Below are 25,314 nucleotides of genomic sequence, written 5' to 3'. Positions count from 1 at the left end.
CGTGCAGAAGTTCACAGCTCATCTCCTCCTCCTGCTGCTGCTGTTGTCCATGTGGATGTTCCTCCATCCACAGTTCACCCCACAGCAGTGCCTTGATGCAGGTGGGGGCAGAGGAAAAGGGTCAGGGTGTATGGGAAACGTGTGAGAATACTGGAAAAAAAATAAAATAAAGGGAAAAGGGATACATTTTTGGCTGCTCCAGAAAGGATTTGGTGGTTTTTTCCCCTAACAGCTGTGAATGGGCAGAGATGGAGCGTTAGGAGGGGGCTTGGAAGAGCCCCAGGAAAAGGGGTCAGGAGAGGTTGGAAGCTCAGCCACGGCTTCTGAGCCTCATTCAAGAGCTGCTGGGTGAGGTCGCCAAGTGGATAACAGGAACATTTTCCTGGATCTTTCAGCTGCACAAAACCCACATTCCCTATGTCAGAGTGGGAGGAGGGAAAGGGATGGGAGCAGAAACACCTTCAGGACAGCTGGAGTATAAAGACAGCAACCCCCCGAGTGGAGGGGGGACAGATCTGTCCTTGGGACCCCCACAAGAAAGCACAAGGAAGGTGTGGAGCTGTTGGAGCAACTCCAGAAAAGGCCATGGGGATGTTCCAAGGGCTGGAGCCCCTCTGCTCCAGAGCCAGCCTGGGAGAGCTGGGAATGTTCCCCTGGAGAGGAGAAGCTCCAGGGAGAGCTCAGAGCCCCTGAAGGGGCTCAAGGAGAGCTGGAGAGGGACTGGGGACAAGGGATGGAGGGACAGGACACAGGGAATGTGTGTCCCAGTGCCAGAGGGCAGGGCTGGATGGGAGACTGGGGAGGAATTCCTGGCTGTGAGGGAGGTGAGACCTTGGCACAGGGTGCCCAGAGAAGTTGTGGCTGCCCCTGGATCCCTGGAAATGTCCAAGGATCAAGTTGGATGGGGCTTGGAGCAACCTGGGACAGTAGAAGGTGTCCCTGCCCATGGCAGGGGTGGCACTGGATGGACTTTAAGGTCCCTTCCATTCCCAAACCAGTCCATGATTCCACAGTTCTCTGAAAGCAGGACGTGCTCAACACCTCCTCCAGCTTTCCTCACCAATCTCCTCCTGCAAACACCTGCAATACTCACAGGTCTGGGGTGGTTTTGTGTGTGGAAAATGCTTCACAATGTCAGTCAGGCTGCTGACCCTGAGAATTTAACTCTATTTTTTTTTTTTCCCCCAGAAGTTCCAGTGGAAAAGATGATGGTGTCATTTCTGTCATCACACACCTCATCCATGTCAGACATGGGGACAGCCACTGCAGCAGATGGCACGAGCTGTTCACACCCAGCCATGAGAAATGGTCCAAAGTTATTTCATGTTTTTATCTTCTCTCAGATAACAAGTGACAGGACAAGAATAAATGGCTTCAGGTTGCACCACAGAAGGTTTAGATTGGATATTAGGGAAAAAATTCTTCCCAGAGAGAGTTAACAAGTGACAGGACAAGAATAAATGGCCTCAGGTTGTACCAGAGAAGGTTTAGATTGGATATTAGGGAAAAAATTCTTCCCAGAGAGAGTTGTAAAATACTAGAACAGACTGCCCAGGGCAGTGGTGGAGCCACCATCACTGGAAGTGTTTCAAAAATGTGTGGATGTGGCACCTGGGGACATGGTTTTGGGGTGGTTATGATGTTATGTTGGTGTTGGGTTGATTGGTGACGATCTTAAAAAAATTCTAATTTTTTTTACAAATGCAAAAGTAACTGTAATCACCAACCAAAGTTGATGCTAAAGAAACATCTAAATTGTAATTCTAAAGAAAATTCTCAATTCTAACAGGGCCAGGAGCTTGCAGTGAGTGAGTGCTCCATAAATTTGTCCAGGAACAGGACCCACAGGACCCAGCCCAGATATTTGCATCAGGTCCATGCTCTGCCTGGTTCTCAGGGTGTTCCCTTGTACTGCCCTGGCCAGACCCTGGGAGCACTGAGGACTGTCCTGTCCTGCACCATCCTCGGGGCAGAGCTCCTCTCTTGCTGCCCTAAACAACCTTAACAGCTCTGAGGTGGTCCAAGACCATCTGGGGGTCAGCTGCTGTGGCTTGAGAGCAGCTTCAGGGTCCTGCTGTGGTGTGTCATCTCCTCAGGGTGCTGAGTCACACCCTGCAGCCTGCTGCTCTGCCAGGAATGGAATCACAGAATCCCAGCAGGGGTTGGGATGGAAGGGATCTCAAAGCCCATCTTGTTCCAACCTCCTGCCATGGGCAGGGACACCTTCCACTGTCCCAGGGTGCTCCAAGCCCCATCCAGCCTGGCCTTGGACACTGCCAGGGCTCCAGGGGCAGCCACAGCTTCTCTGGGAACCTTTGCCAGGGCTCCCCACCCTCACAGGGAAGAATATATTCCTAATTTCTCATCTAAAGCTGCTCTCTATCAATTTAAAGCCATTCCTCCTTGTCCTGTCCCTCCATCCCTTGTCCAAAATCCCCCTCCAGCTCTCTTGGAGCCCCTTTAGCCACAAGGGAGGGCTCTAAGGTCACCTTGAAGCCTTCTTTTCTCCAGGCTGAACAATCCAAATTCTCCCAGCCTTTTCTCACAGCAGAGATTCTCCATTCCACTGGTGACCCTCCTCTGGTCTCTCAAAGCCATCACCCACCACAAAGGTTCTGCTTGCAGGAGCTGAGCTGAGGCTCAGGCAGCAGGACTTGTGAGGAAAGACAAAATCTTACTCAAACCATAATATCTGAAATAACAAACCTCTCTGCAGATTCCAACGCTCGTTCCTGGGATATCTATTTTATCTATTTCCCAATCTTTTGGCTTTGGAGAAGCCTCTGACTCGCCAGGTCAGACAGAGCAGTAACAGGCTGCTCCATGATCCAAGTGTTGTGCAAACAGGGAAAAGGGCTGGGAACAGCTGTCAAACCCTTCTCTTCAGCATATAAACCCATCCCTGTGCCCCCCCCCCAAAATAAATCTGCTGCACATTTGCCCCCCAAAATCATCAAAATATTCTCCTGAGCTCAGCCCTGGACACCTGGACACCAGATTTTCTTTATGGTAACGAAATCTTTACAGTAAAGAAACTCAGCAGCAACTTTAAAATTGTATTGAAGACAAGAAGAAGTTGCCCAGAGATGTTGTGCCCTCCCCATCCATCCCTGGAGCTGTTCCAGACCAAGCTGGATGGGGTTTGGAGCACCTGGGGGAAGGGAAGGGGGTGGGATTGAGATGATCTTTAAGGTCTTTTCCAACCCAAACCGTTCTGGGATTCTATGAAGATGAGAAGGAAAATGCCAAAGCAATAGTCCAAGACACTTAGATGTGACTTTGTGGCCCATTTCCCCATTACTAATTAGACCTAAACAGAGTTAAAAGGGAAGACAGAGACTCGAGCATGAAAAATAAGGCAGCGAATGTGTTGGATGTGCTTAGAGAACAGACAAAGCAGAAAATAAGGGGGAGAAAAAGGAAACATTATTTCCACCAGTGCTTTCCTACCCTCCTGGCCGGGTTCCCAGCACAACAGGGGCAGGCTCCTACTCTGCCCATGGAGATATCTCATTACACCAGCAAATAATTAATAACCCCTCAGGTAATCACACACAGACCCAATTACACAGCCAGGTTTACACACAGAGAGGAGGATGAGGGAGAAATGCCCCGAGGAGAGCCCAGGGCTGGGCCAGCAGCACGGTACCTTCCCGGGGCTCCGGGATGGAGCATCGGCGAGGGCTGCAGCTCCTGGTCCTGTGAGGGTCTGATCCAGAGGAGAGCAGGGGGTGGAACAGGGACAGGGACGCCCCTGGATGTGTTTACATAGGTGGCCCCCACCCGCTGACGCCTCACATCTGGACAGCCCCGGGTGCCCCGTGCCAAGAAGGGACAGCACGTGTCTGTCCGTCCCCAAAGCTCCGTCCCGTTCAGGGCTCTTGGATCAGGTCCCTCTCTCCCCTCAGGAGGGGGACAGTGGCCTGGGGAAGGTGTCCCCAGGCCGGCAGCCAGGTGGGGATGGAGGCAGAGCCAGCTGGCCCTGGGCCACACTGCTGCTCAGAGCAGGGGCTGCCCCTGAGGTCTGCAGTGCTGGGGGCCTTTGGGCATCCAGAGGGGCTCCAGCAGCACCTTCTCCACACAGTGGGCATGAGCCCACACCTGCCTGCTGGCCAAACCCCACAGCACAGCACCAAACCCTGCACCAGCACCCCAAAACCTACACCAGCAGCACCAACCCTACACCAGCAGCACAGAAATCTACCCCACACCACCAAACCTACACTGGCACCCCAAAACCTACACCAGCAGCACCAACCCTGCACCAGCAGCACAGAAATCTACTCCACACCACCAAACCTACACTGGTACCCCTAAACCTACACCAGCACCCCCAAACCTACACCAGCAGCACCAAACCCTCCATCACAGCACCAAACCCTGCACCAGCACCCCCAAACCTACATCAGCAGCACCAACCCTACACCAGCACCACAGAAATCTACCCCACACCACCAAACCTACACTGGCACCCCTAAACCTACACCAGCAGCACCAAATCTACATCACACCACCAAACCTATAGCAGCATCCCCAAACCCTACACCAGCAGCACCAAACCCTGCACCAGCACCCCCAAACCTACACCAGCACCACAGAAATCTATCCCACACCACCAAAGCTACACTGGTACCCCTAAACCTACACCGGCAGCACCAAAACCTGCACCAGCACCCCCAAACCTACACCAGCACCACAGAAATCTACACCACACCACCAAATCTACACTGGCACCCCAAAACCTGCACCAGCAGCACCAAACCTCCATCACACCACCAAACCTATAGCAGCATCCCCAAACCCTGCACCAGCAGCACCAAACCCTCCATCATGGCACCAAACCCTGCACCAGCACCACAAAAACTTATACCACACCACCAAACCTGCACTGGCACCCCTAAACCTACACCAGCAGCACCAAACCCTGCACCAGCACCACAAAAATCTACCCCACACCACCAAACCTATACCAGCACCCCCAAACCCTACACCAGCAGCACCAAACCCTACACCATAGCCCAAATCCATGCCCCACCTTCACCAAACCCTAGAGCATTCCCCAGACTCGTGGTGTGCCCAGGTTGGGTCCATGATCCCATGATTCCTGGTTTGAAGTGATCCCATCATTCTCCAGGCCAAGGCAGCCTTGCTCCCTGTCCTGCCAAAGGATGGACCAAGCTGGTTCCTGGTGCCCAGCTGCCTTCACCCCACACCGTGCCAGGATAAAAGGAGCCAGGAGATCTGGGCTGCAGCCAGGTGTCCTCAGGGGACCATTATGGGGTGGCACCTTCCTCCCTCCCCAAAAAGGATCCCAAAAAGGCAGGAGCACATAATCCCTTCCTCAGCCCTTAACGAGCACATGGGGCTGTGCAGGTCATGGAATCACAGAATCCCGGAATTGTTGTGGTTGGAAGGGACCTCTGGAGATCACCCAGGCAGGGTCACCTGGAGCAGGGGACACAGGAACTCATCCAGGTGGGTTTGGGATGTCTCCAGAGAGGGAGACTCCACACCTTCCCTGGGCAGCTGTTCCAGAGCTCTGCCACCCTCCATGGGAAGAAGTTTTTCCTCATGTTGAGGTGGAACTCGTGTTTTTGGCTCCTCATCCTGCCCTGGGCACCTATGGGGATGTCACCAGTCCTGGTGGGGACAGCCACAGCAGGCTGTGCTCCACACTCTGGGGCACACACACTCTGCTTCCCAACAGGTTGCTCCGGGGAATGAGCAGCCATAAAAAGCTGGAGAGAAGAAAGGATAACATGGAACCCAGCTGTGAAAACAAAGATTAAATCCCTCTGAGCCCACGGCCTCCCTTGGCCAGCCCTGGAAGAAACGTGCCAACACCAATTCCTCTCCCCACGTCCATCCAAGTGGGAACTTTTCATGAATGAGCAGGTTGAGGTGGAAGGGGAAGGCAAGAAGATGAAGGAGGAGGAGGAGGAGGAGGAGGAGGAAGAGGAGGTGGACAGCCCTTCCATGCCTGTTACACAGAGGAAACTGCAGCTCGTGGCTGAGAGCCTGAGCCAGGAATGTTCCCATGCTCAGGGCTGCTCCACAACCTGAGACAAGGGTCAGAGGAGGGTTCTGTCTTTGTTTTCAGGTCGCTCCTGAATGAGGAGATCTTCCCAAAGGAGCACCAGGCCAGTGGGTGCAGGTTTTGCTGGAGAAATGAACAGCTCAGGGGAGCCCTGCCCTGCTCACAGCAAACCCTGCACTGCCCCTGGGGAGAGGGGAGCTCCTGCTGCCAGGGCAGGTCCCCCTGGTCAATCTGCCTGGTTCCCAGGCAGGGATGCCTGAAGCTGCACTGTGAGGCTGGGGATGGGACACAGAGGATGTTGCAGTCATGGTTTAATTCACAGTAATACCAAAATCCCTCCATGACATGCAGAGAGCCCCTTCCCAGGCTCCCAGGCTGGTGCTGGCATTTCTTCCACACTTCCTGCCAGCCCAGGGCCAGCTCAGCCTCCTCTGCTAAGTCTGAAGAGGCAAACAGCACAGAAAATGCTGTGGAAAGAGGGTATTTAAGGAAAAAAAAAAAAAAAAAAAAAAAAAAAAACAACAACAAAAAAACAACCAAAAACCTAATTCTCCTTCACTTAGTGATAAATAGACCTTAAAAATGCCAAATGCCAGAGTCTTGGACATCCAGGCAGCTTTTGGGACGTCTCAGTTTGTTGCTGCTCAGCTCAGGTCCATCCTCTTTGCTGTGGTGGTCACTGGCTGGGCACCCAGCCCACCACATTTCATTATTCCAGGAAACCCCCTGAGAATTTTCTGGAGTGAAAAGCTGCAATTGTTGGGGAAGGTGAATCAGGGAAACCTTATAAATATGATTGCTTAGCAAAAGATTCTGAAAAATATGAAACCTATAGTCGAAATAGAAATGAAAGCTGACTTTGAGTTGTAGGATACTGAGTCTCAGTTACTATAGAACCTGAAAACAACAGCCTAGCTGGCTGAAGGAGAATCTCTTTTGATTGAACAATCCCTTTCTGCTGGCTGAGGGATCCAAAGGTCAATGTAGCAAAACAGGAGTTTAAAGAGTAGTTTTTAGAGTTTAAAATATAACACAGTATGGTAATGTAATAGTTCTTATAGGCTGTATGTAGATTCTAGAGGATTTTGTGTCTTGTGTTGGTTGGTCACTGTAAATTAGAATATTCATCACAAAACGAGATATAATGTATTGTAACAAGGATCTCACTCTCTTACCTCTCACCCCTTCTCTTGCCCTCTCTCTCCCTCTGCTTCTTCTACCTCCCTCTCTCCTCCCACCCTGACCCTGGCACTCCTTTTACCTCTCTAACCCCTCTTAGTTTTTTTTACCTCCCTCACCTCATCCCCCCTCTCTTTTTGGGGCTTCCCTTCAGCCCAGGCTGGTGGCTGAAATCAGACCCTCTTTACCCATGACCCTTGCAATAAAACCACGTGTTTCTAGAATATCTCAGGTCTGCAGAGTTCCTTGTCCCTGCCATCCACAGATGTCCCTACATACAATCACTGGCCCTGGCCATTACCAGAAGCTGAGGAAAGAAGATGAAATGGTGGGAGGATCTTCTTGAAAAGTCACTCTTTCCATCTCTGGTTCTTTCCCTCCCTTCCTCTCCAAGTCATCCTCCCTTCAGCCTCCAGACAGAAATAATTAAGAAACCACACCACCATCTGTATTTCTGAGGAACCTGAAGAAACAGCATGAACCAAACCCCCAAATCATGTCCTGCTGGGGGCCTGGAGCCAGAGGAGCTGTCCCACACCTGACTCACTGAGCTGTGATAAATGCAGAGCCTCTGAGCTTCCCTGTGTCATTTAAAAGCAGATCTGCATCCATTCTCATCTTTTTTCCTGGCTGTTTTTTGGTCTCTACTGACCTCAAAGCCTTGGAGCCTCCGCTGGAATCCTCTGGAGCTCATGTCAGTGCTGCCTGGCCAGCTCTGTGCTGCCTCAAGGGTGACTCCAGGCAGAAATGAGCAGGAGATCCCTATTCCATCCCCTTTATTCCCTATCCCACCCCTGTGTCACACAGGGGATTAGCTCTGGTGGTGGAGTGCTGGCTCAGCATGTGCCAAGAAATGGGATTGGTTCCTGCGTTCTCCTTTTGGGAACCAGATGATCTTTAACATCCCTTCCAGCCCACGCCATAGGATTCTGTGATTTCCCTCTCTCCCAAAGAGAACAAGGGAAATATTGTTTTGGTCTTCTCTTGAGCTGTGAGAGTCCTGCAAACGGGGATTGTCAGCACCAGACACAGCCCTGGGATGAAGGGTGGTCGAGATATGAAGAGGGAAGCGACTTGCCTGGTGGGGGACAACATCCAAACCAAGCCCAGGATGTCCCACAGGAAGGTTTCTCCCATGGCATTGTCACCCTGTCCCATGTGGGGCCTGATCCCAACCAGCTGGATCGTTACCTCCTGCAGGGATGTGCCCGTTGTGCCCTGACACAATTCCCTATCCCCACCCCACACCTCTCTTTGTGTCCATCCCCACTGTGTTCACTTGTGCTGCAGGCCCCCAAAGCGAGCAGGAACGCCTGGCACCACATCCCACAACCTCAGCAGAGCAGATCCAGCCCTTGTCCTGCTGCTGCCCACTCAGAGCTCCTCACCCCACCCTTCCCAAAAATCCCGCTGACCGAGTGGGATTCCTCCTTTGGCCGAAGCCCTTCTTTTCTGCTCTTCGCTTCATTGCCAAGAATTTCCAAAAAACCTGGCGGAAAATAAGAGAACCAGCAAAACCCTGCCCTGCCTTGGAGCTTGTTTCCTGCCAGCCATCCTCTGTCAGGCCCTGAGAGCAAAATATTTCGGGCCCCTGCAGGCACTAAATCACCCTTTTGGACTCGTCATGGGGGCAGCTGAGCTACACCTAGTTCCACCTATTGAAATGACGGCAGCAGCCTCCATCCCACAGGAACTGACCCCTCTGCTGCTGCTGGAAGTGCTGCTGACATCCATTTCCAGAGGTGTTTGTGGAGCCAGGGGTGGAGGGCTGTGTGCTCAAGGCACTGGAGATGAGATTTGGGATGTTCAACCCAAGCAAAAGCCAAAAGCGTCATGGAGGGGTGGCCTTGCTGAAATAGCACTGCCAGACTAATTACCAAGGGTCTTTAAGGTTGGGAAATGAGCTCTAAGTTCATCAGGTTCAACCATCAACCCAGCACTGGCGTGAGCACCTCAAACCATGTCCCCCAGGTGCCACATCAATGTGTGTTTGAGCACTTCCAGGGCTGGTGACTCCACCACTGCCCTGAGCCCCCTTCCAGTGCCTGACCACCCTTTCAGCAGAGAAATTTTCCCTAATATCCAATCTACACCTCCCGTGGCCCATCCTGAGGCTGTTCCCTCTCCTCCTGTCCCTGTTCCCTGGGAGCAGATCCCAAATCCCCCTCCTGGATGTCCCCTCCTGGCAGGAACTTGTGCAGAGCCACCAGGTCCCCCCTGAGCTCCTCTTCTCCAGGCTCAGCCCCTTCCCAGCTCCCTCAGCCTCTCCTGGAGCTCCAGACTCTCAATGTCCTTTTTGTCATGAGCAGCCCAAACATGAACACACAATTCAAGGCGTCCCAGCAGTGCCAGCACAGGGGGACAGTCCCTGCTCTGGATCAAGCCAGGTGTCACCAGGTTGGTCAGAAGATTCTGCACATCAGCCCCTATTCCAGCCATAGATAAAAACAGAGAACATCCAGACTGGAAGGGATCTACAAGGACCATCAATCCAACACTCCCAGTCACCACTGAAATTCTACATTCAAAAACACCTGATGGATGTGGTCACTGGGCTTCATAGGACTGAGAAAATGGGGTCACCACAGAGGTCACCCTGGAGGTCACCACAGAGGTCACCACAGAGGTCACCCTGGGCTCCTCCTGCAGCTCTCAGCAAAGTCTGCCCAGCACAGAGGTCCCCACACATCCCCAGCCCATCCTGGCCAGCCCCAAGAAGTCATTGCTGCCCCACCAGCTCTTCCTGCCAAGATTTCTGCCCAGCTCCCATTTTGGGAATTTTGGGTTCTTTCACTTGCAGTTTGGGAGATGACCAGTTTTGGGACAGACCCTGCTGCCTGTCCATACAATGTCCCCTTTAAGCTAGGGACAAGAAGGGGATTTGGGAACATCCAGCCTCTCTGCCGTGCACTGGAAGGGGCTGGGTGAAATCTGCTGCCCTGGGCAGGTCTGTTTTTGAAAAGCAATTACTGGCAGGGAAGACCAAATCCTGCATTCCACAGTGAAGGAATCTGGATGATGTCACCTCCTGCCCGGTGGCAGGAGCATTCCTGCCCGAGTCGCTCCCTCCAGGCAGCCCCTGCCTTTCCTCCAAATATTTGTTTTGGCTGGTTTTTTGGAAGCTTCCCATTACAAGGAATAACAGCAGGATGGACTCTCCTACTGTAAGGTTTGTCCCTGAGCAGCACGTTCACAGGGCCATGGGTTAATAGAGGCTCACATGTGTCAGCCAAAATTTTATTGCCAGTAGCAGAACTGGGGGATTTGTTGGTTTTGTGTCTTTATTTTTTTTTTTTTTTTTTCTCTTTGAGGATCTGTGTGGTTCAGTGCAGGCTGAGAGATATCAGAAATCTCTTAAAATAGAAAGTTCTCTGCTTCACTAAAACACTTTGAACCAAATTCCTGACATTTTCTTCTCTGTGTGACTAGACCAGAGGCACGTAGATGTGCTTGTAATGCTGTGGCTTTCTTGCCCTCCCTTCTTATTAGGATCCATCCAGCAGGACACATCTTCTGAGGTGCCTAATGCCAGCCAGGACCTTTCCTAAACAACTGGCCTGGAATAAAATGCCCTTTTGCCTGGCAGGGGAGTCCCAGTAGATGTTTCTGGGAAAAAGGTTGCAGGGGTATGGAGCAACTTGGGGTGATGTGGAGGCAGGACAGTGTGCCATGGTCTCCTCAAGGGGATAAAATCCCTGTGGCATCCTCCAAGACCAGTCTGAGGGCACTTGGGGGGATTTCATTGTCTGAATTTGGGTGGTCATCCCTCCTTGGAGCTGGGCACAGGGTGCCCAGAGGAGCTGTGGCTGCTCCATCCCTGGCAGTGTCCAAGGTCAGGTTGGACAGGGCTTGGAGCAGCCTGGGACAGTGGGACATGTCCCTGCCGTGGCAAAGGGGTGGAACAATAATGGTCCTTCCAACCCAAACCATTCTGGGATTCTGTGAGCTGCCTGACAGCCAAGGGATGGTCTGGGTCTCATCTCAGTTTCCAGCTCTTCTCTCCACTCCTCTGGATTCCACCACCTGCCCTCAGGAACCAGGAGACCCGAGGCACACCCTGCCCAAGATGTGATATCCCCCTGTGCCTCTTCCCTGCTATTCTACATTTTAAATTGCCTTTAAGGGTTCCCCATCCCACACCAAGGTGCTGCTCACACCCCGTGGATCACCCTCAGCACCTGTGGTGCTGGGGAAGGGAAGGTGGACACAACTGGAGAGATCAGGAGTTGATTTTAAAGTAGGTTTCTTCTGGCAGATGGATAAAATCCATCCCTATGCTCCCAGATGGCCCATTGCTGGCACCTGAAAAAGTTTCCTACTCTCAGACTAATCCTGCAGGACTAATGGGAGAGGGATAATCCCGTGGAGAATGAAGAGCAGGAGGTTGTTCCTTGTGAGGGGCTCTGGAGGTTCAATCACTCCAAACCCCACAGAGGATGATGGGATCTCACCAAGACACTGAATTTACCCAAACCTGAGCTGGGAACACTGAGATCCTACAAAGAGGAGAGGAGTGATGGGATGGAAACGAGCTGCATTTCCAACACCAGCACAAGGTGTTTCTCCACATCTGAGTATGCTCTGGGTTATATATTAAAAAAAAAAAAAAAAATTAAGCAACTGGCTTTGTTTCTTTGTTTTCCCCCAAGCTGAAGCTTCTTAAGCTTCTTGCATCTGGTGATCATCTTGTTCTGTCAGGCTGTAAGCAGGAGCCCGAGGCACCACGATGTGTCCCTCTCCGTGCCAGATGTGACCTCCACTGGCCAAACAGCTCAACCCGAATGGATCCCACCCCACTGAAGGATGAAATCCTCCCCCACGGGCACTGCAGGCAGCAGCTGCCCCGCTGGGAGCCAAGCAGGAGCCAGGCATTTTGCAGCCCCAGCCCTAAATCAGCCCCTCTCCAATTAGCGCAGGACTTTGCATCGGCGCTCTGTTGTTTTTCAGCCCCGGAGATAAAAAAAAAGGCTCCAGCGAACATTTCAAACCGAACATAAACTCCAGCCTGCCAACATAAACACCGTAAAAACACTCCCTATAAATCAGAGCTCGCCCTCGCTAGGGCTGTTCAAATTCTCTGGAACGGCTAAAAAAAAAAATAAAATAAAAATAAAAATAAAAAAGTGCCGTGAGGCTGCCAAGGAGACTGTGCAGCCCCGAGATGCGGGAGGCAGGGAGACCAGAGGGCTGAAAGCTTGCAAGAAAGCAGCTGCCCGGAGCTGAGCTTCCTCCTCATCCTCCCAACCCGGGAGAGCTCCGCTGATGGAGGAATAGATAAAGGAGATCCACGCCCACTCGTGTCCTGGCCAGCGCACCAAACCTCGCTTGTGCTTGCCCTTATAAACAGAATTTATTGCGGAAAGCTGCTCCTCTGAGCTGAACGCATCCCTCTCCTTCTGTTTTCCAGGTTATCCCTCTGTGTGGTAACAAGCGGCAGTGAGGTTATCCCGCAGAGCAGCTCCAGGAGCCTCCTCAGCTCACGCTGACCTTGGGGACGGGCACAGGAGATCAAACCTTGTATTTGGCACCAGAGTTTTCCCTGATTTTCGGAAAACAGCTTTGGCCAAACCCTGTGGCAGCCCCGGGAGCCGGGTAGGGGCAGGTTTGGAGCAGCCTCCAGGCAGGGACCAGCCCCCTGGGTCCCACAGAGAGACCAGCCCCAGGTCATCCCCCAGGCTGGGATAAAGGAGAGGGCACAGAAATCCTCCCTTCTCCCCAAATCCCGGCGGCACAAGCTCCATCCCCCGGGCCCGGCTGGAGCTCCTCACCTCCGTGCACTGAGCCCGGGATGCCGGGCAGCTCTCCATGCCCCGGGCAGGGATGTCTCATGCTGCACCACACCAGCGTTCCCCAGCCTCCATCCTCTGCAAACCTCTGCCTCCATCCAAGCAGACGCTGAAGCTGATCTCAGCCGCTCTCCCTGCGGCCCCGCAGCACGGAAAATGCTTTGTCCGGGAATTCTGCAAACCCGAGAGCGACCACCTCCCACCAAGCCAAGCCAAGCATGCAACAAAACCCCGAGAGAGGCAGCTTTCCTCTGGATGCCCTCGGAGGAGAGGCTCCTGCCGAGCAGCTGGAGCATCTCCCGGGAGCCAGCGGCAGAGCTGACGGCTTGTGGCATCTGGGATGACCCGAAACGCCGACCCAGAGCAGCCCTGGTGTGTCCCTGTCACAGCCCGTGGGCTCTGAGGTCAGCACAGGGTCCTGGCCCTGCTGGTCTCCCCTTCCCTGGGGCATCCAACCACAGCTCCCAGGAGAAGCCCCGCTATCAACCGAGGTTGTGAACACAGGAGGGATTGCTTCGCCATGCCCCTGGCATCATCTTTTCCCTTTCTCCCTCTCTCTCTTCCCCTGCTCTTCTCCAGCACCGCTTTTTTTTCTATAATCATCTTGATGCGTTTTGACTGGGAGGCGCAGAGCCGGCGCTGGCTCCAGCATCCCCGGAGCAGCAGGCTGAGAGCCACAAAGGGCCACGGAAATCCCTCGGGACACCTGGGCAGGGCTGGCACAGCCCATGGGACACAGAGACACCGTCTGCCCTCGCACAGGGAGCTCCGAGCCCAGACACAAGCAAAGGGAGAGGTAAAAGGAAACCTCCTGGCCGGGAAAAAGGAAACAGGGTCATTTCATTTCTTAGAGAACCTGGTGAACTATTTCTGTCTGGCAGCGTAGAGGAAAGGGTTGGGCAGAGCCCTGAGCAAATCTATTGTCACCGGCAGGAAAAAAAAAAAAAAAAGGATGTTAAAAACGTGCCTGGAGGAATTTGGCTCGGGCTCATGTTTGAAACGGCTTCAGGTTTCCGAGGCAGAGGCTCCGGGATGCGCCGCGGGCGTTCTGTGGGGCTGGAAGGGGTAGGGAACAGTATTTGGGTGGCTTAACTGTGCCTCAGTCCAGAGGGTGACAAAGGGAAGGGATGGAAGCACCCAGAGATGCTCAGGGCTGGGCTGGGAGTGATGCCGAGCCCCATTTCTGTGCTGTTTTCCCGTGATTTTGCCCCATTTCCATCCCACTGGTGATGCCATGAGGGGCTCGCTGGGCTCTGCTCTGAGTGTAAAAGGCAGTTCACACCCAGAGGACACTTGCACAGCTCCGGGGCAGTTGAAGAGGGTGTTAAAAAGGGTCAGAAATAATTAAAGCCAAGCGTCGGGAGGTGCCGAGCTCCCTCCATCCTGGCTCTGCCGAAAGGGACCTGAGCTCTGGGGAAATGGGGGCGCTGGGTGTAAACCCCCCAGAAAACAGGAGCTGGTGACCTCCCCGCTGTCCTGGCTCCTGTGGAGCAGCTGGTGCCACCCTGTCACCTCCCTGGTGCTGATAGGTCCCAGCTGGTGGTGGCATCTCCCAGGGACGAGGCTGTGGGGTGTCATTAATGATCAGGGTGATGGGACCTGAGAGGTTTTTTTGGGGGGAGCAGTGCTGCTCTGTCAGGGGTCCTCACAGACATCCCAAAAATACACCACGGAAGGACAAGGGTCAGCCAGAAGGATTTCAGCTGGGTAGGAAATAAAAGTCTCCCTGACAAATGCTGGTGTGGGAAGTTGGTGGCATCTGCACCTCCTGAGGGACCTTCAGCCTCTGCTGTCCTGGGATTGCAGCACTCACCCTCAGCTCCTCACCCTGCTCAGCATTTTCCACACCTCCACATCCACTGGTGGCCAGGAAAAGTCGGCATCCTCCCCAGGGGATGGAGAAGGAGCAAAAAGTCGAACTGCAGAAGAGAGTGTGCAGCTTTAGAGGAGAAATTCTGACCTGCTCGAGGGCTTGGCTTGTCCTTAAAAAGTCACTTCATTCCTCGGGGACAGCTCAGAACACCTGAGGGTGGGATATGGGATCCTCACCTTCTGAGGATGCAGCCAGGAGAACAGTGGGACAAACCACAGCCCCCAAAAATGAGAGAGAAAAGGAGATAAATTGCTCCAGCAAAGTTTATTCTCACGTGCCTTAATTAATTTATAGGATGGAGCTCCTCCTTTCCTATCCCTTTTCCCTGTCTTCTGCTGCTTCAGACCCAAGTTGCAACAGTGACGTGCAGAAATCCCACAAAACCTCCTTTCTTTTCCCTTGTGCTGGCAGCGAGGAGCAGAAACCACGTGGATTTCCATGGCTGGTCACCACAAGCTCCAAGGGACAGAGTGGGTCAAAGGGAGCTGTGCAGCCTTAAAACTGCCCTTTGGGCTGCTGGGATGGACACTGGGTGGAAGAACTCCAACCAGGCCATAAATTACAGGAGAAGAGAGTTCTCCCCAGCACTGGGATCGCTCAGGAATATGGTGCACACGGTCTCGGATTGCTGGGGAAGGAGGGGTTTCCTTATGATACACACACACACAAAAAAAAACCAACCCTACCTGGTGTTTTGGTCTTGGACAAAAGCCAAGGATTGTCTCGGAAATGGCTCTCCCAGCTTGCAGGAGGAGCACGAGGTGCAGATTCCTCCTCTGCCTCATGGCCCTTTTTCCTGTTCCCATTGTCTGGAGCCGGGTTTTGTTGGGATTTCCTCCCTCTGACTTTCTAAGGAAGCTTTGGGCACAGGGCAGGTTGCCCTCCTGTGGCATTCCAAGGAAATTTGGGTGGAAGGAGAAGGTGCCTGTGGCCTCCCAGGATTTAAGGGACTCAGTTTCCCTTTGGGAGTATGGGAATGTTTGCTCACCTCCCACCAGGAGAGGACACAGTCCTCTGCCATCGAGCAGAGCTGAATTAAATTCATTAAGCCAAGCTCTTGTGCTTGGGATAGATTGGAAAGGCTTTTTAGGATGGAGAGAGGAATTCCCTCCCAGGCCACTTCATGAATAAGGGGGGTCAGGAGCTCCTTCCAGCCCCTCTCTCCAGGAAATCCTCTGGACAAACACTGGTTGCAACTAAATCTGCAGAGATCTGGAGGCAGAAGGGACAGAACTCAGGGTCACCCATCAGCACCATCAGGGGAAGACCTTTAGGATTTTAAAAGATAGGAAAATTAAAAGCTGTGGAAATGCAACAGCACCTCCACCTGAGGTTCATCTCAGGACCCTGAGGTGGGAATGAGGGATCCAAGTCAAGGATCCCACCCCAGAGGAGCATCTTTGGCAGCCAAAGGAGAGTTTTCTCTCAAGGAAGGTTGGCCAAGAAGATGAGGTCATCAAGGAGCAGGTTCAGCTTCCACTGGTGGTGGTGCTGCCAAGCCATGGACTCGCCCTGCCTCAGTTTCCCCAGCTGCACAGGAGGGAACACAACCTTTACAAAGTGTTTAGGATGTGAAGATGAAAAGTGTGCCAAGAGCCTTGGACCTTGTTTTAAAAACAAGCCAAAACAAGCCAAAACCAGGCCAAGAGAAGCTTCTCTTCTTGCAGAGAAGATAAACTTCTCATGGCTTAGAGGCACCAGCTGCAAATCCACACCTGCTGCTGGGATGAGCCCCAGAGGGTGCTGCTCTCCAGCTGTGCCTGCCCTCAAAGCCCAGCTCACCATGCAGGAGCAGGAGGATCTGAGCTGATGATCCCAAAGCCAGGAGGATGCAGATCCCCAAATTTGCAGAAACCTCAGGAGTGTAACACAGGCTCAGCAGGAAAATCAGGATCTGGTGTTCCTCCCTCCAGCTCGGGGGGTCTGAGGTAAGAGGAGGTTTGGGATAGGGACTGGCCAGGAGGTCCCAGAGCACAGAGAGGTTTCAGAGAATCCCAGAACGATTTGGGTTGGAGGAGACCTTAAGGATCATCTCATCCCACCCCTGCCATGGGCAGGGACACCTTTCCACTATCCCAGGTTGCTCCAAGCCCCATCCAGCCTGGCCTTGGACACTTCCAGGGCTCCAGGGGCAGGCATAGATCCTCTGGGCACCCTGTGCCAGGGGTTCCCCACCTTCCCAGGGAAGAATTCCTTCCTTTTTCCGTGAGGAAAAAGCTAAAGCACTGCTGGTTTTATCCCCAGCTTTGCAGTGCCCCGGGCGCCGGGGGATGATTCACGCCAGCCAAGTGTGCACAAACTGATGCCAAATAGGGATGTCGCGTCTCTCACCCCGTCAGTAAAGGCACCGCATGAACATCCAGCCTCAGCGAACGCATTTCCCACCCAAATAATCGGGAAAGGGCAGAAAACGAGGAGCAGGGAAGAGCAGGGTGGGAGCGGAGTGGTGGGGGGGTTGAAGCACAGGGAAAGGATCTGAGAAGTGCTGGGAGGCAGCCAAGCTAAAAACCACCGGCCAAACATCAACACGAGGAGGAGGGAGAACGAAAAAAAAAATTAAAAAAAATAAAACACAGCAATAAAACAAACACGAAAGTAACATACGGAGAAGCGCTGGGCTCTGTTCTTCCCGAAAACTGTCCCATCCTGGCCAGCTGCGGATCCCTGGATCCCTGGAATCCTGGATCCCTGTCCGGCCGCTCCCAGCGCTGCTCTCCTCCCTCCCACCCCGCCAAAACCGGGCTCTGACGTGGACACGGGAAAGCTCCTCTGGATGTGTAACCCCAGCCTTCCCCGGGACTGCAAGGATTCCTTTTGGCTTCCCTTTATTTTTTTGGATTTGCCTTCTCGGCACGCATAAAAATCGTCGTAAAAAAAAAAAAAAAAAAAAAAAAAAAAAAAAAAAAAAAAAAAAAAAAAAAAAAATCGAATTATTCAAATAGTCGAAGGGTTTAGGGCTAAAAATAGCAAAAAGAGCTCCTTGGAGCAGGAGAGGGAGGCGGGAAGTGGAGGTGCTGCAGCAGGAATGTTTCCTTCTCGGTTGGGATTTCTTTTCCTTTCTGCTCCAAACCCGGTGGAAAGTTGGCTACAAACAGCCCCTGTCCTTACAGCTGCAGTGAAACACTGCAGCACCGCCAAAAAACTTCATTCCCTCACCCCAGTTTTTATGCCCAAAGCAGTGCTCGTTGTTGAAATCTTGTATTTTAATGTTTTATATTGACCAGAGGCTCCTATCCAGCCCCTCTTCATCCCTGTCCTCCCTTTCCCAACCCCATTTTGCAGGGCAGGGGGAACAGCTGGAAGCATCTCCCTGCTCTGTGGAGAACAGCTGGAAGGGAGAACAGCTGGAAGGGGACAGAGGGGACATTTTCCTGCTCTCCCAGCCCCTCCTGCTCTCTGCCAGAGGGACTTTTCCCCCCGTGCACATCTCTGCTGCACAGGGGGGGATGTTGCCCCTGACTCAAACCCACAAACAGGGATTCAATAATTGCCCCACGCAGAGGCCACAACCTTTGGCACGTCCTCATCTGTTCCTTCCCATTGCCAACTCGCATGATTCTATGGCTGACCTCACAAAAATTGATGTTTTCCTTAAAGGCCCCGTGTTGTGAGGGGAGATTTGGCTTCCAGGAGGCCAAATCAGTGAGGTTTTACTCGCTGAAATTAAAGAAAATCCCCAAACTGAATAAATTTGGCGTGAAGAAGGCTCTAAACATTTAAAATCTGGTGGCTCTTCATCTCTTAAACATACATGACCCTCAGCACGTCTTAAGCAGCTCCCACCACGTGAAGCTCCTCAAAATAACTTGCTTTTCCTGGTTTGAAGGAGATTTTAAGAGCTGTCCTTGCTCCTCAGAACAGCTGGGGTGGGGGAGCCAAGTTTTTCATCCTCTAATTTAATTTCTCAAGTGAGTTTCTGCTCTCCAGCTGCTTTAGGGGAGGAACAAGCTGGGAACAGCCTGGCTGACTGTGCAGGGTTACGTGTTCCCAGGAGGAGTTTTCCAGAGGAAATCAGCTCCTAGGATGCCCCAGGGATGGAGGAGGAAGAGGAGGGAGAAGGGAAGCATCAGCACAGCTCTTCCTCCTGCAGCTGCTGCTGCCCTTGAGACAGTCACGAGCCCAAAGTTCAGCCCAAATCCAAGGATTTCAAGGAATTTTGGGCAAGGAAAACATCCTCACCAGAGAACGTGCAGGGAAACCCTTTTTGTAATCACACAGCTTGAAAACAACCTTAGGTAAGCTCCCCAAAAAATCCCAGCCCAGCTCTGTGTCAGACTCAGAGCAAACTCTGAGTCAGCCTTGTATAAAACAATTCCGAGCAAAATCCTGGATCCAAATTTTGAGGGATTGCCCAGACCCCAGGTGGAGTTGGATTTCTGTATCTTATGCAAATGCTGAATGCAAAACATTTTGCAGGCATAAGGAAGAAATGTTAATTTTCACATCTCTCAGCGCTGCCTTTATATGTGCAACACATAAAATATAATAAACACACAACATATTACAGGGACCAACGAAACAGCGACCACGGGGTGAGGAACATCCTTTTTGCTCCCAAACCCACAATCCCTCCCTTCTCCCACGAAGAACCCCATCCTGTACCTTTCACAGCCAGGAAAAAAAATAAAAGGTGCCCGTGGAGCTGCGGATCTTCACCGCATAACCGGAGCCCGGGTGGGGAGAAACCCTGCAGCAGCAGCAGCCCTGCAACAAAGCCAAGGAGGAGCTGATTATTCCCGGGCATCTCTCTGCCAGGCACAATACGGCAGCGTGTCACTGTCCCCGCTCAATGGCCCCATTGTCCCCTCTCCAGGCGGGTGGCACAAGGGAGAAGCTGCTGCTGCTCAGGGAGCTCCTGAAAGGCTTGGTGCCACCACTTGGAGAAGAGCAGGAGGCTTTGGTTTGGATCCCAGTTTTGCCTTGACAGCAGCGCTTAGGGTGAGGTTCCTCCAGGAGAGGGAGGGAATTTGGGTGGCCATCCAGGATTTTGGGTGAAATAAATCAGGAGTACAAAGGGTGTAGGAGGATTGGGTTGAGAATGGGAGTTCACAGCTCGCTGGTGAAACAGAGGGATGCCCCCAGGGGGATTTTGTTGGGATCCTGGCAGGAGTTTTCATCTGGATGCTGCTTTCAGGGGAAGAGCACACTGAGGAGCTGGAGAAATCAGAATCTCAGGATGGTCTGGCTTGGAAGTGACATTAAAGCTCATCCAGCTGCACCCCCTGAAACAGGCAGGGACATCTTCCACTATCCCAGGGTGCTCCAAGCCCCATCCAGCCTGGCCTTGGACACTTCAGGGATCCAGGGGCAGCCACAGCTTCTCTGGGAAATGCAGGGAGCATGGTCAGGGCTGGAGGATGTGGTGCACAAGGGGAGGCTCAGCAGGGAGACTTCACTGATAAATACAACTCTTAAATGGGAAAGCGGTGGGAAAACAGAGCCAAAATATTCTCAGAGGCACCCAAGGCCCAGAGAGGCACATCTGTGGCAGCCACAGCGGTGAGAATGCACAAGGGAATGTCCTGCCTGCCTTTGGAAACACCAGGAGCTGCTGCAAGAGCACCGGTGAAATGTCTTCCCTATAGGACAAAGGGGATCAGGCTGGATTTCAGGAAACAAAAAAAAAAAAAACAGTAAAGATCCCAGAGGTGCCAGCACAGCAGCACTGTGGGGTGAAGCTGCAGTGGGATGACCCCAAGGAGCAGCAGCATTGGGAAAGCAGATAGGGTGAACAAAATATTATGTGTTAAAAAAAAATATATATACAAAAAAGGCAAATTAAACATAGAAACGCTGCTGTGATGGAGCCAGGCTGCTCCTGGGGACGCTGGCAGGGGCAGGGAGTGCAGCAGCCCTGGGAGGAGGGAGCAGAGGGATGTTCCCAGCTCAGAGGAGGGATGGCCATGGGCTGCAGGAGGAAGGAGCAGCCCAAATGGATGGAATGAGTGAAATCCCCCTCCTTGCTCAGGGGACAGCCTGACACCACTCACCCTGTGCCAGGCAGGGAGATTATCCCTCTGCTGTGGGCTCTGGCACCAGTTTCCCCTCTCCACCCAAACTGGGGTGCTTTTTACACCCTCCAGTCCTCGCCCCCACATCCAGGAGGCATCACAGGATTTCAACCATGTTCAAAGCAAGGGATGCAGCTCAAATATCCTGCACTTCCAACTGGGAAAAATAATAAATCTCCTCTATTTTCTCATCCTATTCCCAGCATTGGTGGTGACTGGAGGATTGCTCTTGGCTTTTTGATTTTTTTCCATCACCTCCATGCTGACTCCCACGTTAAGGAGCCAGGCCATCCCTAAAGTTCAGTGCCCACCACACAGACACTTTGTTTTCCATCAAAACTTGATACAAACAGGAACTCCTGATCCTTTAAGGAACATCTGCAAATTAATGCTGGGCTGATGATTTGGGCACCTTCCCTGTGCCCATTGGATCCAGCTCTCAGGAGTCTTATTCCCACATGGCTTCAATAAAATAAACCCCTCTATGTGGAAATTGAGGAAAAAAATATATATATATATATATTTTTTTTTTCCCCAGCTTCACCTGGATACTGGAATTTTGCCTTTTCTGCCTCCCTTTTTTTTTTTTTTTTGCATCTCCCGAGATGGGGAAAAGCAAAATCCAGAAAAACATCCTGTTCTCCCTCCTTTTTGTGAGGGGACAGAGAGAAATCAGGATCAGGAGGGGGATTCATCCCCGAGTCCACAAGCATCCGGTTGTTCCGGTGGCTGTACCAGTTGCCACGGCACAATGGGAATTGCAGATGGCTTCTGGTTATTTACAGGGCCGGAGTCATGTCCGGGACAAGTGGAACCCAGCTGCTGCTGTTGGAAAAAGCGGAGCCTGGAGTGGATGGCTGAGTTTTGGGAGGCTGGGAGCAGGGTGAGGATGGCGGGGCCGTGCGTGCCATCCCGGCCGCGCTTATGGATCGGCGTCCCGCGCTCTCCAGGGATGACACAGTTGCACATCCAAGTCGATGTGGCTGACCCAAATAACAGCTCCCAGCAAGGCAGGCACAGCCCAAGCCCTGAGCCAGCTGCCAGGGCCACTCTCAGCCTCGTGGAGCTGATGGGCACGGCAGAACTCCTACGAGAACCCTGGAGCATCCGGAGCAGCGGGACGCTGGGCAGAAAATTCCATCCTCCCACTCAACCTCCTTTCCCAGAGAAAAGCCCTGGAGGAGCAATGCTTTGGCCAAGGGATGCTGGCACAGATCTGAGTTCCATCTGGATCAGTTAATCCCAGGGAGGGTTATTGGCTGGTGTGGGAGAACGAGACCTACCTGTGGTCAGTGTTGGTGGCGCTGGTCAGAGTCTCAGCGTGAGGTGGCAGCAGCTGGAGCGTGGCGGTCACCTCCCTGTCCTGTGGGACAGCACAAGGGACATCAGGATACCCCAGCATGGATCACACCACCCAGCCCAGTTGCAAACCCCTGAAAAAAAAGCCCAGGACCCACATGGCTGGGGAAATCCATCCCAAGTCCACCTCCCTCTGTCCCTCTTTATCCATTTTGGAGCAGCTGGGAGCTGCCAGAGGTTTTTGCACGCTGGCAGATTGGGGAACACGGGCTGCACTGTGGAGGGATGAGGATGAGACCCCCAATTCCCTGCTCCCCTGTTAGCAGCCCTGCAGGCTGCTGGAGGATTTCCTAGAAGATATTTCCATCATGCATAGAGGAGGAAAGCTGTCATTGCCAAAAAAAAAAAAAAAAAAAAAGGTGGGAATTAGCAGCCTCCCTCAATGAACAGCCTCTCCAGAAGATCCCAGGAGTTTTTCCTCACAGGATAACTTCTGGCGGCCCTCAGGACACCCATGACACACCCTCCCCGTGTTCCGACGCGAACAAATCCCCTCCCACTTCCGTACCTGGGATGCTCAATCGCAGCACCGCGCACGGAGCGAGCCGGACCCTGATGGACAAGCGGGAAAATCAGGGTTATTCCTGCTCCTTCTTCCCCTCGTTGCTCATTTTCTACGCCGGCTGCCCAATTATTTCCCAGGCCGGCTCTGCCCCGCGGTGCCTTTCTGCAGTGGCATGGAAGGAAGCCTGAAAAATCAGCGCTGCCTCCAACGGCACTGAGATGCCGAAGGAAGAGCACGGCAAGGACAAGTCTCTGGACCGGGGGCTCATCAGGATGGGGGAAAATGGGCTTTGGGGTGATGTTGGCTGCTTCAAGGTGTCCTGGAGTGTGGCTCCAGCTTTTCTTGGATGATTTGGGCTTTGGGGAACTGCCTGTCCTCCTGCATCCCTGCACAACATCCTTCCCAGGGAGGGTGCTGCTGGCTCAGAGCAGAGGCGACCTCACAGTCCAAACCTCACATTCACTCCTTGAAGGAGTGTTTTTATTGCCAAACATCATGGGCAGGCAGAAAACTGAAAAATGGGGAGGAAATAATCAGCTCCTGCCGCAGAAGCAGTGTGTCAGTCTGGATTCAACAAAAAAACAATGCGATGACTGCAAAGCAACAGCTTTGAAGGGAAAGTGCTACAGGGGTTGTTATTTTTTTGGCATTGGCCCCAGAATGTCCTCAGCCTCAGACAGGAGAGCTCCCAGGGCAGGTTTTTTTCCCAGCTTTTACTATCCCCTGCACTCTTCCTCCCTCAGCATCCTCCTCCTGCAGGGATGTAGGTGCTGCCACGTTTCCCAAAGCATCTCTGCTGAAAAAAGCTGAAGTCTGTCCAAATTTATCTCAGTCTGACAGAACAATGAATATATAGTTACATAAAATCCCTATTTCTGACATTTCTGGAAGCAACCCAGGAGCAGGCCTGCTCCTTTACCTGAGTGTACCCTGAGATGGGAACAGCACCTTCCTGCCTGGAAGACTGAGGTGGGAAAATGGTCCTCCAGAAGGAATATCTTTAATCACAGACAACCCCTGGGCTGGAATCCTCCTGTACCTCAATTTCCTACTCTGATCCCTCAATCCCAGCCCCACATGGAGCACGGGGAGCAGATGTTTCCAGTTGTGGAGAACCCAGCATTTGACACCTGCCGTGCTCAGTCTGCCCCAGGGATGTGGGAATGGGACACCCCAATGAGCCAGTACCAAACCCACAGATCCAGAAAGGGACTGATGACCACAAACACAATTAACAAAGCAGAGATCCCGTTTTTGAGGGTGCAGGAATTAAACTGCAACAAGTGCCTTCACCCAGCTTTGGGATTCAGTGCACGGCACAGCCCCTCTAAAATACAAACCTGCAGAGGGGCACTGCTGACAGCACCCAAAATGACTCCCTGGAGATGCTCCACAGGCTGGGGACCAGCCTGGCTCCACCACCCACTCCTGCTCCCTGTGCTTCCCATCGCCATCCCGATGGCCGGTCTGTCACCTCGTTAGCGCCGGCGTTCCAGGCGTTCCCGGTCCGCTCTGTCCCACACAGCAGCTCCAGCAGGGCTCCCCACCAGGCTGGGACATTTGAGACTTCCCTCTCCCTCCCTTTCACCAGAGAAAAAGGACACAAACGATCCGAAGGATTTGGTTTTTTTCCCCCCGTTCTCCAAGAGCTGCCACGCGGCCGGAGCACTCACCTGTCCCGCAGGGATGAGCCGAGGCCGGGCCAGGGGCTGGAGGGATCCGCAGGGAGCAGGAGGGCACTTCCATCTGGTGACAGTCCCGCAGGTGCCACGCGGTGGCCGCAGAGCTCCGGGCTGAGGCGAGCGCCGTGTCCCGCAGCTCCTGCTCTGCTGCTCCGCCGCCTTCCCGCCGCCGTTCCTGCCATCTAGAGGAGACCTTTTCCCATTGCAAACGCGTCCGTCGAATTGTAACCAATTCCCACGATTCGGAAGGGAAAAAAATGATCAGAGCCCGTCACTGGATGGCGCAGGAAGAGCCTGGACGCAGCGGTTCACACCGCGAATCCATCCATACAGGATTTTTCCTGCTTGTTTAGCCAATTCCAGAACCAAGCAGTGGGAAACCCACAGCAGGAAGTGATATTTTCTAGGAAATCTAGGAAAGGTGTGTCAAACCAGTCCAAGAAAGGTAAATGATGAAAACAATCATCAAATCATGGCTGTGAATAGAAGGTACTAAAAGGGCAGCTCAAGGGGGGTTTCTGTTGTTGTCTCCATAAAATGGAGTAGGGAAGTTTGGAGACGACCTGGACCACGAGGTACTGAACAGCAGCTGCATAAACTGGAGGGGTGGGATGCGAAGAGGATGAAACCCAAAACCAGGAGTCGTTTAGGTACAAACCTGCTCAGGTAAGATGTGGTTTGGGTGAGGAAATATCCCAGCCTGGCAGTGCAGGGCCCAGCTGGTTTGGGGGAAAGCAGCTGAAGTCAGCACCTGTAGGGTGGGAGCTCAGACTGGACATCCCATGGAATGGAATCCCAGAGGGATCTGGGTTGGAAGGGTTCCTAAAGCCCATCTTGTTCCAATCCCTTGCCATAGGCAAGGACATTTCCCACTATCTCAGG

At 52.8% G+C, this 25,314-nt stretch overlaps 1 protein-coding gene across 3 annotated transcripts in view; it reads right to left on the bottom strand.

Annotated features, from left to right (window-relative positions):
• The window catches only part of GJC2 (gap junction protein gamma 2), a 30,397-nt gene extending 10,848 nt beyond the window's left edge, over window positions 1–19,549 (bottom strand). The window contains exons 1-2 of one of the 3 annotated variants that reach the window (XR_010742973.1): window positions 17,480–17,691; window positions 11,881–12,221 (exon numbers count right to left, since the gene is read on the bottom strand). The gene's annotated coding sequence lies outside the window, so the exon portion shown is untranslated. Of the gene's footprint in view, window positions 1–11,880; window positions 12,222–17,479; window positions 17,692–19,477 lie in introns of those variants that run through there. The other 2 variants (XM_066313499.1, XM_066313508.1) reach the window with 2 other exon arrangements.
• Window positions 19,550–25,314: the final 5,765 nt, after the last annotated feature.

Source organism: Sylvia atricapilla, chromosome 1 (genome assembly GCF_009819655.1).
Source record: "Sylvia atricapilla isolate bSylAtr1 chromosome 1, bSylAtr1.pri, whole genome shotgun sequence".
Lineage (NCBI taxonomy): Eukaryota > Metazoa > Chordata > Aves > Passeriformes > Sylviidae > Sylvia > Sylvia atricapilla.
Note: the sequence above shows the minus strand (reverse complement) of the source record. Positions and strands in the feature narration are given on the sequence as shown.